The sequence below is a fragment of the Netta rufina genome (assembly GCF_964035555.1).
Source record: "Netta rufina genome assembly, chromosome: 16".
NCBI classification, from domain to species: domain Eukaryota; kingdom Metazoa; phylum Chordata; class Aves; order Anseriformes; family Anatidae; genus Netta; species Netta rufina.
The window spans coordinates 13,052,166-13,066,529 of NC_140140.1; positions in this window are offsets into that span (position 1 = coordinate 13,052,166).

The window sequence follows — 14,364 nt, forward strand, 5'->3', positions numbered from 1 at the left end:
CCAGGTAAGGAACAGATGAAGGCAACCATCTCCTGGAGGCAAGCAAAGGGGAGGAAATCTGCCCAAAGAAGAGAAAGTTAGCAACACCAATTTCTTGAGCTCGGGAGGCAGGATCAAGCTCAAACCTCCCCAGGCAAAGAGTAAAAGGATAAAACCAGTCCCATTACGCTGAGCCACTTAAAGCCATTTGAAAGAACCGAATTTCCTGCCCTTCAGATGCCACACGGGCAGGAATCCCCTCTCGCATGGACAGAGCCTTTCCCTGGCCTTTCCCAGCCACACGCTGTGGGATTTCTGTAGGGAGTGTCCAGCCCCACAGAGCCCTGGCACAGCCACGTCCCCAGCTGCTCAGCCTCCTCCGCTGCTCCTTGGGATGGCACAACCGACCCCAGAAAATAAAGCATCTGTTAAAAAAGCCCAGACAGCTCAGTCCGGGCCAACAGCGGATGTGAAAAAGCCGCACAGGTCAGCAATGGCTTAGTTCTGTTGTTAACAGCAGTCAGCACTGGAAGGTGTCAGTTTGGGAAAGGGTGGGGAGAGGGCTGGAAACCGCTATCGAGGGAGAGCGTGCTCATTGCTGCCAGGTCTGGGAGACGGGGGCAGGAGGATCCAGACAGTTTTAACAATAACCTGCACCCTGAAGCCCCCCCAGGCCACGTCAGCAGCTAAGGACAAGGACGGGGCTCCTGGTCACCAGGGCAGAGCTTAACGGGGTTGGGAAGCAAACGAGGTTATCGGGCCAGACCCTGCGGCGAGCTGTACACACGCCAAAAACCCTCGGTTTAAATACACTCCGGTTTTACCTTCCTCGCTGCCCCCAGGGAATAAGGCTCTCTTCCTTTTTGCTGAAAGCTGATTGAGTTGGAGGTTTTGTCAATATCCTGAATGCAAAAATCGTCCATTTGCTGGCAGAGCAGCTCGGTGTGCAGCGGCACTGGCAGCCCGGGACCACACTCAGCTTCGTGGGCAGCCCCAGAGCCCCTGTGCGAGGTGCTGGGGCCGTGGGGGCTGTGTGATGCTGGGGACACACACAGACCGTGGGGCTGGAAGGATGAGGACACCAGCACCAGCCCTCCGGGGCCTCCTGCTCACCTGCCATGGCCTAAACCTTTCGGGGGCATTAGGAAACCTTGAATGGTTTCTGGGGCTGCAGGGACAGCAGGGGGATGCTGTGGGGACACCATGGGGACACACATCTCATGCTGCCACTGCTGAAGCTGCAGCTCGCCACGCTGCTCCCAGGAGCGAGTAATTGCTCTATCAACTTTCCCCGGCCCCAGAAAGGGTTGTGCTTTTTCTTATTTATTCCCTGCTCTGAGCTGCAGCATGTGACTGCAGAAGTTTGTGTAAAGGTTTTATTGCTTCATTTTTAACCTCTGCACAAATGTCGGCATCATTAGCTTGTTATTTTTTTTTCCCCCTTTATCATCCTCCCCTGCACACATTTCTCCTCCTGGCCATCCTTGTACTCCTGCTGTCTGCCAGGCGGAGCAGGACGGGGCGCTGGGGGGGGATTCATCAGCACTGAGGCCACTTTGCTGAGCAAGGGATTTGCCCTGGGGTTCTTCTGTGCCACACACCACGCTGTGCACACTCAAGGTCTGGTTCTCCACAATGCCATTTCCTTGTCTTTACCCCACAACCGCAAACAAACCCACCCTTTAACAGGGCCCTCACCTGAAATTGTATTTGCAGGGGCGGAGGGAAGATATGCAGAACAAAAGTCTTCCGAAATAGGAATTCTGCCTCTGCAAATATTAGTGATTCAGGCATCATATCGGGGATTATCCACCGTCATGGCATGTAGAGGGAAGATGGATTTCAAGATGATAATAGGAATGACACACGTTGCTTTTTCTCCCTTTCTGCTGACACACAATTTAGCAGCCACTGCAGAATTTTCTTCCCATTTAAAATTTCCGTTTAATAGCCAAGAAGCTCATGTTAATTCAGATGATCTTTTCCGCAGAGCGGTGAGGAAGGGCATCTCTTCCAGAAGCTTTTTATGACTCTGGATGGTTGTGCCTAACCAAAAAAAAAAAAAAAAAAAAAAAAACAGCAGCAACAAAAATCCTCCAGTGGGTTCACAAAGACCAGCAGGTTCATGTCCATTAGCAAGTGCCACTTGGCCCCAGCCTGGGCAGAGGCAGCAGTGTTCAAAACAGAGACTCACCTGGGGGCATCTCCTCCAAAGAGCCTGGTGCTCCCTGGCCCCAGGCCACAAACTGCCCTCCTCGGAGGGTGGCTCAGTGCTACGCGTATTTTAGATGCACTTCTTGCCTTTATTCCAAATTCCACCTTTCCCCTGACCATGCCCCACGGGCTGGTGGACTTCAGTGCTAGGTTAAAGGTTGGACTGGATGCTCTTAGAGGTTTCTGCCAACCTGAATGAGTCTGTGATTGGGATAACCCCATCCACAAAGCAGAACCGAGAGGGGATGAGAGCAGCGATGCGGCCTCCCCAGATAATCCGCCTTCCCTCCACTGCAAGCTCCGTCTCGGCAGCTGGTGCCAGCTGGGAAATCACAGCCTGGCTTATTTATTTATTTTCCCTACTACATGTAGCTTGCGGTAAGGCTAACCCACAAAGTTAACTTCCTGCTCAGTTAAACAAACAGAAAAATCATTACAAAATTATCTCCTGTGCATTAGAGTTGCATATATTCACTTATCCTATAGAGCAGAAACGTGGGGCATTGCTTAATTAAAGATGTGGGTGTACAGGCTCCAGGAGCATAGATTTAGCATGCAAATCTCTGTGCTGTAAGCGTACAGCCAGAATACATACGGAGCATATTAATGTTTTGTGCGTCGAGCCCCGCTGTTTGAAAAGCACCGGCTAGACCTGCTCCGAAGGAAGGAGCGCAGGCTCTGATTAATTCTGGGCTCTCTGCTCTTGCTGAACTTTATTTATTTACAGAAAAACATCCAGTGGACAGAGCCAGAGAAGCGAGGGCATCCTCACGCTGACCTCGGTGAATGCCATCCGCTGTCAGAAACCCCCTCCCTCATTTCTTCCCTTGGCCTGAAATAAATATATGAAAACATCATTTACAACTTCCTTTTTGTTCCGCATAATTCAGGTTATTGCCAAGAATTGCAAATTGTTTACCAGCCTCATGCAAACAAAGGCTCCCGATCAGCCACGGAAGCACAGCCCTGGGGCTTTCCAGCAAGCCTCAATTCTTTAATTACTTAACAAAAGCTCACTCTTACCTTGTTATTTTTTTTTTTCCTTTCCTTCGGCTGTTACCTTGGAAAACCACAACCCTGGATGCCTTCCATACTGCATGCTGCTAAAAACCTCGTTTAGGTTGATTTTTGCCAAAGTAGTTTCAAATGTGGGCTGGAAGCAGGAGCAAGGCCATGCCGTGGCAGAGAGAGCAAGGTGGCATCGGCACCAACTCTCCTGCTGCTGTGAGCCTCTCCCTGGCACACGCATGTGCGCACACACACACACACACGTGCATCATGCACACACGTGCCCAAGTGTGAGCAGCTCCCCCCAGGTGCACCCCCAGCGTTTCACTCCCATTTTGTGCCTCCATCTTTGCCCATTTCTGGTTTCCACCACCAGGACCCAAAAAAGTGTTTCTGAGAGGAGTCAATAACTCACGTTTCACAAGTGTAGCTGGAAAAGGAGAGAAGACACCGGAAATGCATGGAGCTATTCTCACAGGCATTCAGTCCTGTACAATACAAATATTGCTTTTTCAGCAGCAATAGGAGGAGTGAAAAAGGCACACAGCCATCGCTCAAATCCCTCCTAGCATTTACATGCCAATAGCTAGCAAAAAGCAAGACAGGTGGAAAGTAGAATTAGTAAACTTTTTTAAGACGGCTTGTTTTGTTGTTTTTGGGGTTTTGTTTTTGTCTTTTTCATCTAAGAAAACCCTCTAGCCCCTTTCATTGAAAAAAATAATAATAATTTGCGCATTTTTAAGAATCATTTTTTAATGAAGAGGCAAAATTTGCATTGCATTAAGTGAGTAGCAGTTCAAGGTGCAGAATAATTCACTGTCAATCTCGGGAAGCCTTCTGTGGAGGGTAAATAAGCCTCGTGCACAGCCGGTTTGGTGTAAGCTGTCATTGCAGCCCATGCATCAGTCAGGAGAAAAACATAACGTTGGCGGATCTCTGAATACATAAATAAAACATGCTTACCACTTGCCATCAGCAAAAAAAAAATAAAATAAAAAGTAAGGCTGCCTTTCTAACTTCCCCCTTCCCCCCTTATCTATATTACTTCTGTTTGAAGCATAAATTCGGTTTTCGGCATCTCTGCTTTCAGAAACCCAGACGGGCTCTGAGGAGAGGGGGGAGGGATGGAAAAACCAAGGGGAAAGTTTGGCAAAGCCGAGGAAATGCCAGCACAGCATCCTCCTCCTGAGGGCAAGACCTGACATTTCAGCATTTTGGCATTTTTGGCATCTTGGCTGTGGCTTTGGTCCTGTTGGGGTGCAAGGAGCAGGTTAGGGTGCAGGGCGGGTGGGGGAGGCTGAGCCCACCAGACACCCCCAGCCCTCCAGCAAACGACCCGTCAGTTCTCAATCACACCCCTGGCAGCGCCGGTGTCGCAGTCAAACGCGGCAAATTGATTTGCCGTAAGTCATATTTACTATCTCAGCCATAAATGTGTCAAACCCAATCTTTTTAGCTGTAAATAATGCCAGAATTTCCCCCCTTTTAGCAGCCTCCACTACAAAACCTCCAGCAGCGAGCTGGAAGAGTTGTGTTAATGTGTGGAGGTGTCAGGGTCACGTTTACAAAAGTGATGTGATTGAGACAAGTTTTGCTTCATCCTGCAGCTCTTTCATCCTTCAGCACGTGGGGGATTTGCACACCCGATGATTTGCACACACAGCAGCTACAAACCTGAGAATGCATCATTTTGGGAGGATTCAATAAAAGCACAAGTCTCTGAGACCTGCTGGCTCTTTCCCCATGTCCTGGGTATCACCAGCCTTTTTTTCCAGGGCTCCCTGTGGTTGTATGGATCCCTGCCCTGGGAACAGGGATTTGAGAAGCTCTTCCCCCATCGAGGCCACAGCTTCTTGTTCTTTCAGTGTTTCAGTTCCCATTTTAAGGCATATTTGAAGAATAGAAAACAAGACTATGGGGCTGCTTGGGAAGGCATTGAAATTGCCTTTTCCCTCAGGAGCATCTCCCAAAACAGCAGCCAAAGCACGGGAATGTGATCACGGGGCTGAGAAGGAGAAAACCCTGGGAAGGAGCCTGAGCCCCCCTGCCTATGTAAGCAGCTGAGGGAAACATCTTCCCCCACCCCGCTACCTCCTCCCCATCAACCAGGAGCACCTCGGCAGCATTCCTCACCTCCTGCTCCCTTTGTCGTGCTCTTTTCTCTTCCCATCACTCTCCTGTCTCCACTGACAGGATCAAAGCTCTCCATCAAAACCCACCTAGTTAATACCAGACAATCATCCCCATTTCCATGGAGCTACACCAGGAAATCGGGCCATGCAGCTGCAAGAGCCCAGCCTCTCACCACCCCACGATCACCACGAGCAGGATCACATCTGAATGAGACCCAGGCCTGGAGGAGGTGGCTTGGTGGCACCTCCAGCTCTCTGCAAGCCCTGCCCCATGCCGAGAAGCCCTCTGCCTCCATCAGGAGCCCATGACCATCACCCATGGCCATCATCACCATCTGCCCCACCAGGCTGTCCCACCAAGGCTCCTGTTCTCCCAGTAAAGGCCACTTTGGGACAGGGAGACCTGACACGGGCCTGCTCCTCCTGCAGCCCCAAGCCACGCTTTCACCTGGCCCAAGCTGAATTCCTCTGGGATTAACGCACACTGTGGCAGGATCCAGGTTTCTTCTGCTGTTCCACGAGTGCTGAGGCAGAGCCAAGCCTCCAGCATAAGTGCAGGAGGCATCGATCCCACCCAGCTGTCTCACTGCGCAGTGCTTGGCTGGCATTGCTGTAGGCACCATCATTCCTGTGGCTGCTGTGGAGCCTCCCCAGCTGCCCCAAAATCTCTAACACACCACCAGGGGCATCCTGGTGGCTGCAGGACTGATCCTGCTGAGTACAGCAGGAGGCCGAGTTCCCCAGGCACGCAGATCTCTAAGCGCCATCCCACCACGCTTGGCCAGCAGCCCCAAATCCTGCTTCAAAGCCCAAACCGATGGCAACAGCACCCCCCATCCGCCACCCACCTGCAGCTCCCCCATGCTATTAAATCGCAGGAGCCACAGCCAGAAGTTTGTCCCGGAAATCAGAAAGAAGGGCGCCGCTTTGTGAACCTCCAGCTCGCTGGAGCTTTAGCTGATCATTAAAAGCCTGCATCCTTTCAAGCCGAGCACAAACCTCCCACTTGCCATGCTAGAAACCAGAATGCACGCAACAGAGACAGCAATTAGGAACAATTGCTGCATAGACAGAAAAATAATTGATTGGTGCTTCTTCTGACGAGCCCGGCGTTGGGAGCGGGCTCCCTGTCCGTCCCTGCGGTTTCAACATTTTCCACAGCTTCATGCTGGGGTAGAATTAAAAAAGGTCTGTGTAGGGTTCTGCTTGCTAAATATTGACAGGCGGTGAATGCCAGAAAGCCTTGGGAAGGGCGCTCAGTCCAGGTGAGAGGGACAGGAGTTTTTGTGCTGAGCGAAGGAAGGCCTAACTGCTGCCATGGCCTGTATGCACCTCTGGCCTCACCGGCCTGACCCTGCAGGTGTAACACACCAGCTCGTTTCCTGATCACTGAGCTGCTCAGGATCCCTACAGGACCATCTGTGGACTCTGAGATTTTTAAGAAATGGGCCATTTGTATTATCACTGTTTTTCACACTTAGAGGTGTCAACACGTTTGTAAGGCAAACCCCTCAGCAGAGCCTCCTGACCCCTCGGCAGAGCTTCCCAACCCTTCCACAGAGCTTTCTGACCATCAGGTTTAGAGCTCCTCGTCCTGAGCCGAGGCAGCTCTGATCTCGAACGAAGCTCCCTGCTTCCCTCTGCTGTGCCAGCCCAGAGCCAGCTGGCTGCAGCCCAGCCAGCTCGCATGGCAGGGTGCTGAGACCCAAACAAAGCCTCAGTACTGGGGCCCAGCGACAGCAGGGTCTTTTTTTATATCGAATTAAGAAGATGGCCCCTTCCTTCCACCCACTAACCAAGTTTTAAGTACATGGATAATGTCTGATGCAAATTAAAAAGAAAAACAAAAGGGAGATAGTGGCAGTGGATATAAGGTGGCAATGAAGGAACAGCGTACTAGGAAGCTTGATTCAATTTGGACTGCAAATTACACGCTTATCTACAATTTTTTCATAGTAATTGAAAATTTCACAGCTTTCCAGGGTTGGGCCACAGATGACTGCAGAGGTTCCTGTTCCCAGGCAGCCACGAAACCGCACCACAGAAGAGCTGTACCTCGGGGGGACAGAGGCATCTTGCTCCATCCCCAGCTCAGCGTGGACACGAGGATTCAGAGTGGTTCCAGCCACTCCAGAGCCAGAGAGCGAGGACAAGGCTGTGCAGTCATCCAGTGGGACTTCACCCACCGGGAGACGACAAGGAGAGCAGCGAGGCCTACTGCTTCACCAGCAGCCCCACGCCTGGCGTCAGCCACACAGCTCAGCATTGTGCAAACCCTAATTAACTGTTCTGATGCAGGCTGAGCTTCATCAGCCTGGCTCGGTCATGTTAGGGCTTCTCTTCTGTCATACGGTTGGGTGTGATTATATTAAGGGGAGAATGTACACAGGTAAATACTAGAAAGATCAACGGCGTCATGTTAGATGCACTAAGTGTGTAGAGCAGTTAGTATGTTAGAGGCTGCTTTCATATAATTTTGCATGTTAATATATAATCAGACATAAATCCTATACGTAAAAGAGGCACTACAGAAGAAAAGCGCTTGAAAGTTGCTTATAGTTTTGTTCCATACAGACAGCACTGATCTCCAAAAACATGGGCATTTCAAGGTGCAAATGAGCCTTTCCTGCCTCTTACAGGCTTTTCTAGTGCTTTGACTTCGTGTAAGCAAGGTTAAAGAAGGTGTGATAGGCATTTAATTACAAACACACTGAATTCCTTTGACAAGTTCAAATGAGAGTTTGCCTAAGCAAGAATCATTTCAATCCCAGCACAGAGCCACAGCATGCTCTGAACCATGCACGGGGAGGTGAAAGCAGAATAATTTAAATAAGAGTCAGGGAAAACAAATCCTTTGACTGCAAAGTTCAGCATGGAGAGCTGCTGTTTTTATACAAAGCTGCTGATCTTGGGGAGGGAGCGGGAGGAAGAGTTTGCAGATGCAGTGAGGGAGAAACACCAAAAATTTGCTCAGAAGTCCGAAACACAGACCCAAATTAATAGAGTGCGGGAGAGAACGCTTGGGTGAGTGCTGCAAGAAATAGCCTCTGAATTTTCAGCCTGAATTTTTAAATGAACTCACCTCATTTAGGCTTGTGCCTCTCTTTGCATTCACTTTTCATGAATATTCAAGCAGAGCAGAGAATTCGCTGGCAGGAATATTAGCAAAAGCGGTGCCAATATCAGAGCATATATTAGCCAGCACTGGAACACAGTCACAGAAAAGTGCATTTCAGCCTCGTAATTGCGTTCGATGGCGCCCGCTCAGCAGGGCTGGCAGCGCCATGACTGCTCCTGGGCACCAAGCAGAGGAAGCCACCCCAAAGGGTGCAGAAAGCAGGGACAGGGGGAAAGGAGGCGGAAAATTGGGTGGCAGAAGTGAGGAGGGAATAGTCGGATGGTGGTGGCGCTGGGAGGGGGTGGGAGATACAGTCCCCACCATGGGATGGGGCTGGGCACCCGACCGACCCATCGAGAGACTGTTAATATTAACAAAGATGAAAGCCGGTGGGTTTTTGACAAATCCCATTCTCCTCAGGTGGGAAGGGAGCATGTTTGTCCCCCCACGGCAGCAGTAACTTATTAATGCCCTCGGAGCCTTTTGTCTGACTCACTCCAATTTCTTTATCCATCCAAGTGTTACATGGAAATGCAAACCGAAAGCCATGAAAAATGTCACATAGGACAGGGCTACACCGAGGGCACTGGATATTAACAGGGATGCTCAAAAAACCCCACAGACGTGGGGGTGCCCACAGGAGCTATCACAGCATGGCCGGGGAGTGGAGCTGAGTGCCCTGCCTACTGCTGTGGGTGGCAAAAGCCGCCCTGGGGTGCAGGTGTGGAGCTCCAAGAGCTCAGTGAGCACTAGGGAACATCTGCAGAAAGCTGCAGAGGTTTCCTGCCAAGCAGAGCATTGCAGGGACAATCCCAAACTTCTTGCAGCATTTACAGAAAGCAGTCCATGGAGCACAATTCAGGAGAAACCCACCATCAGCCTTCAAGCGTGGGATTTAGCCCACTCCTAGCCCTGCTCTCCTCGTCGGCCATCTGAAAACATTCCTTGCTGCAGCAGGAGGAGGGCTCGTCCGCCGCTCCCTTTCTTGGCAATGTCCATATACCTCAGGAAGCCTATAGCCGATGAAATACGTGACATGCCAAGGGAAGTGGCACTGAACATATGGCTCCGCGGTGTAATATATTCAGAGAAGTCTGATTTAAACGTAGAGGAGAGGTGGGTGGAGGTCCTACAATCTGCTTAGGGGAAGCCATGCCCTTCAAAGGATTTCGAGGTTATTTGTGACTAAACCAGATGCGACACCGAGCTGAGCTCAGTGACGCCGGTGCTGGGAGCACGGGGATGACATCAACAAAAACTAGATGAGATGCACTTCTGTTGGGCATTTCGGGACCACCAGGATCAGATTGGACTTTCCCTTTCTTAAGAGGTTGGGGAGCAAGGTGCCCTGTTCCCACTCTGGATAGAAGGCTGGACCAATGCTGAGCAGCTTCCAGGGCCTCTTTTGAGCTCCTAAATGTTAAAAGAAATAAAAGTATCATGAGATACCATGTGCTACATCCCTAACAGCCCCTGTGCTGGCTGCTGCTGCAGGAGCAAGCTGATGCTGAGCCCCCAGCCGGCAGCACAGACATGCCGCTCTAACTCAGGGTACCCATGCAAGGTTCAAAAAAAATAATTAGTTAGAGTAGTTTAAAACAAACCCAGAAGCGTTCTGCTGGTTGGATGACCTTAATTAGACTATAAAGTGGGAAAAGCGTTAATAGGAAATGATGCCTGCCTGGAGGTGATGACTAAAATGTATTGATCTCTAAGTACCAAGCTGGCAACTCTTTGTTTGGAGGAAAATGTATGATTAGAAGCAGTCCAGCAGTAAATACAGGGCAGCCTCTAATTCATCTGACGGTACGGGTTAGTCAAGCAAGTGTCTGCATTTAGTGCAGGACCAACAGCATGATGCTATGGGCCAGCTTTGTGTATAATACGATATAATTGCCCTTCCTGACCTCAAAGCGTGGATCTGTTCATGTCCTGGGACTGAGGTGAAGAGAGATTTACCTGTAAAATTGCACTTTAACCCACAGATGCTAAAACGGGGAGGCTGTAGCTCAGCTGCCTGTGTCAAATATAGATTGTACCTCATGGTAGGAGCACTCCCTGAAAATTTCGTGCAGTTGCTCACTGGTAGAAATGCAGCCACTGCTTCCTCACTGCACACACAAGTGGCCTCAAAGCCAGGAGGGGCATTGCAATGGGCACCTGAGGGTGGATGGAGCCAGGTATTTAAGACTTGCTCATTGCTAGGCTGGCTATAAACTGACTCTCCGCAGAGCCCAGGAGTTCATTACCGGTGTCGTTCACTACAAAAGCAATTGCATTTTCTGGGGCACGGCTGCGAGAAAGCGATGGTGAATCTCAGCCAGCGGAGAAGCCAGGAGGGTCTCAGCTCCTTCTTAACTCACACGCATCCTCTTCTCCACCCCGTGCAGCTCAGGAAAGGATTTCCCCCACGAAACACCTTCCTGCCTATTAGCATGCGTCCTGCAATGCACCGCAGTTTTGTTCCATTTGCACTTAATGGCGCTGTGATTGCTGGAAGCATCTGAGCGCCGCGGCCCCTTGTTTGCTGGCAGCGGATGCGTGTCCCAGGGGAGCAAGCATTTGCGGAGAGGGAGGGAAGCAAGTGGGGAATTTATTTTGTTGTTTCTACCATTTAAGTAAAGTCATTTTCTCAACCACACAGCTGAGGAAGTCAGAAACTCTTGGCAAAGGAGTCAACAGCAAGCAGGATTTCTTTCGCTGTTCAATATTTATGCCTTTCCATGTTGCCCATATTTGCAGGGCATGTTGCAGGAACATGCTGCTCCATTTTTCTGAGCTGGAGAGGATTTGGAGGGCAAATGCCCTGCGGCGAGCTGCAAGCTTCCCCTTACTGGAATTAGGAAACAAAACCCTTGACACCTCCTGGCAGGCTGATCTTGCCCTCCACACCAGGACCTTTGGTGGGCATGGACATCCTGCAGCACAGAGCTCCAGCCGTCCTTTGGGCTTTGCTCACATCAGGGCACCACCAACCCCCCAGCAGCAGTGGTTTAGGTTCCACACCAGAAACGCTCAAAACATTTACCAGGTTCAGCTCCTTTTTAGCTCACATGCCAGGAATAACTGTCCATGAGCTGGCCCATTCCCATCTTGTTTCTAAGTCCCCTGTGTCCATCCGACTGTCCCTTCCTCACCTGCAGCTCCCGCAGAGCTGGCCAACACTGCCACCCGCCTGCACCAGCTGCCAGCCCTGTCCAAAGCCCTACTGAGAGCTCAGAACCTGGCACAAACCCTGGGATGAAAGCAAGCATCGCATCCACACCTCAGCTACAGGATAACGGCAGGAAACCTGGACCAGTGTCCCGGTATTGGTATCCTTTCAGTCCATCACACCCCTCCTGTCCACCCTTGTTCAGGCTGTTGCATTGTTTTTCCACGATGCGTGCCTGTTGTAGGATGCCTTTTAAGGCAATTCTCTACAGAAGTGTGTCTTAGATTTCTCTCCGATTCGTGCTTGTTTCGATATCAGAAGCATGTTATCATACACCAGATGGAGCCAAATAAAAATACCACATGAGTGCCGGAGTATACTGATGTGAGAGATATATAATAATTAGGATGTGCTGTAAAGCTATTAAGGCTGCAAATCTGAAAAATCTATTATATTTTCTCCATTTCTATTTCTACAACATTTCTCAAAACATGGTGACAACCAGCAACGTTAGCATTCAAATACATCTTTTCAAGGCACACACAGACTGTAATACCAGCGTTATTTATCCTGGTGTGACTCAGTGTATCTGATTTAGCAGAACTAAAGCAAAATCCTTTTCCCAGGTACGGATATGCCAAGACCTGGTCCAATCCTTCCCCACCAGCGGGTACAGGAGCAGCGGAGCATCCGCACTACAAGGACAGGCAGGGACAGAGGGACAGCAGCCAGGGATAAAGTTTTTGAAGGTGGAAGTGCCACCAGCAGTGATCAATGTGTCCCACCCCTCCCAGCAGTTTAAGCTTCAGCCTATTTGTTAGACGTGGGAACACAAAGGCTGTCCGGCCTCAGAGCAGGCTGTGGTGTGACGAACGGGACCTGTAAAAACCTTGGCAAATGCCATTTTATGGTGTTTTTTATACTGGTTCGCCCAGTCCTTCCCACCTCCCTGAATGCTTTTTTTCTCCACGGGTGCAGGTGGGAATGCTGCAGCCAACCTCCTGCAGCCGCCGCAGCAGCAAGGCAAGGCTGTGTTGGTGCCTGAGAGTCTGGGCTTTGTGCTGCAGCTGCCGGCGTGGTCCAAACCCCTCCAAAACGGCTCTCACAGATGGTCAGACCCGCGGTCGAGCCCCAGGACTGCCAGCGGGTAGGGAGAGCTGAAGGAAGCACACACAGGTTGAGGCTGCACCTTTGGAGATGCGATGGGAAACGAGAGGCTGCAGCAAGCAGCCCGGCCCCCTGCGCTGCCCTCCTGCCTTTGGGGTGCAGCTGAAGCAGAAAGGTTCACTTTGGGTTGATTTTGGTTTTAATAACCTGAAACACGGCAATGAATCGTGGCTCTCCCAACACTGGGCTCCGCTGTGGTGGGGCCATACAGGGAGAGACAGCCCTTCCTGAACAAGATCACAGCACGAGTCAGGTAGGGAGACAGAGAGGAGAAAAGCACGCCAAAATCCTCATTTTTTTGCTCTTCCCACCAGCTGCTTTTTGCTATCTGCCAGGCTCAGAGCCCACCTAAGCCCACCGGCCCCTCTTTGCTCACGCAAATAACCGGCTGCAATTAGCTTGCAAACAGCCCCAGCGTTTAATCACACGCTTGACCTCCTCCACCTCCTCACGCTCCGCAATCTCCGAGCATTTCATTATTACCCGAGATTATTTATTTTATGTGACTCCCCACTTCAGCCCCGCTGGTACCGCATTAACGTCAGCGACACGAGCCCGCCCCGTGTCCGCTGGCCCGCTGCTCCCGTCCGGCAGCCTCTGAGCTGCTAATTAACTCTCCATTACGATGTAGAGCAAAGTAAAGCAATACGACACAATTCAATTAAAATGACAAAAGGAGGGAAAAAATGACATGTGTTTCCCCTGGTGTTGTTTTTTTTTCTTTTTTCCTTTATTCTAGGGAAAGGACGAGCCCATTTCTCTGCATCATCAGAGCCGGGGATGTGGGAAAGCCTTTGCATGGGCAGGGTTGGCGCTGGCCCTCAGTTTCCCTGGGGAGAAGCTCTATGACCCCTCTGATCAGCACCCCCAAAACCTCTCCTGGGTCATCGTGGGGCCCCCCAGCCCCAAACACCCAGCCCCAGGCCCCTTCTCTGTGCAGGGAAGCCCCCAGGGCCTTTTCCCGCAGGTCAGGGATAAAGTACTGGGGAAGGAGTGCTGACAGCGCCTGTTCTGGAAGCGCTGGATGGAGGGTTTTTTCCTACCTGTTTAATTAAACATGTTAAGAAACTGCAAGGGGGAGTTTATTGGATATTTTTTTTCCCTTTTCAATGCACTGGAGCTCATTAAAAAATAAAGGGGGTGGGGGGTGTTTGCTGCAAACACAGCTTTCAAATAAGTCTTAATTTAAATAATTAAACGGGCAGCATTTATTTTCCTTGTCGTTTTTATTTCCTTACCAGCTTCCTTGTCAGTTTAGCTCAGATTTAAGGGGCTTTGCAGCAGCGGAGTGGGTGCAAGGCAAGGAGGGGGCAAGGTGGAGCGCAGGCGATGAGCACCAGCCCCTGGCAGTGGCTCCAGGAATTCAGCACACGCGGCCAAGAGGGGTCAGGATGGTCCCAGCCCACCTCTCCTGGACAAGGTTTCTGCCCTGATAGGACACAACATCCTGTCTGCCTGCTGGTCTGCAATGACTGCAATGAATTAAGCATCCGTCCCTTTTCCTGCAACTGCAGCCAAGCCTCTGGAGTTTGTGTTTTTGGTTTTTAAAGAGCTCTGGGATACATTAGATGGGATAAAAATTTTATAAGGGA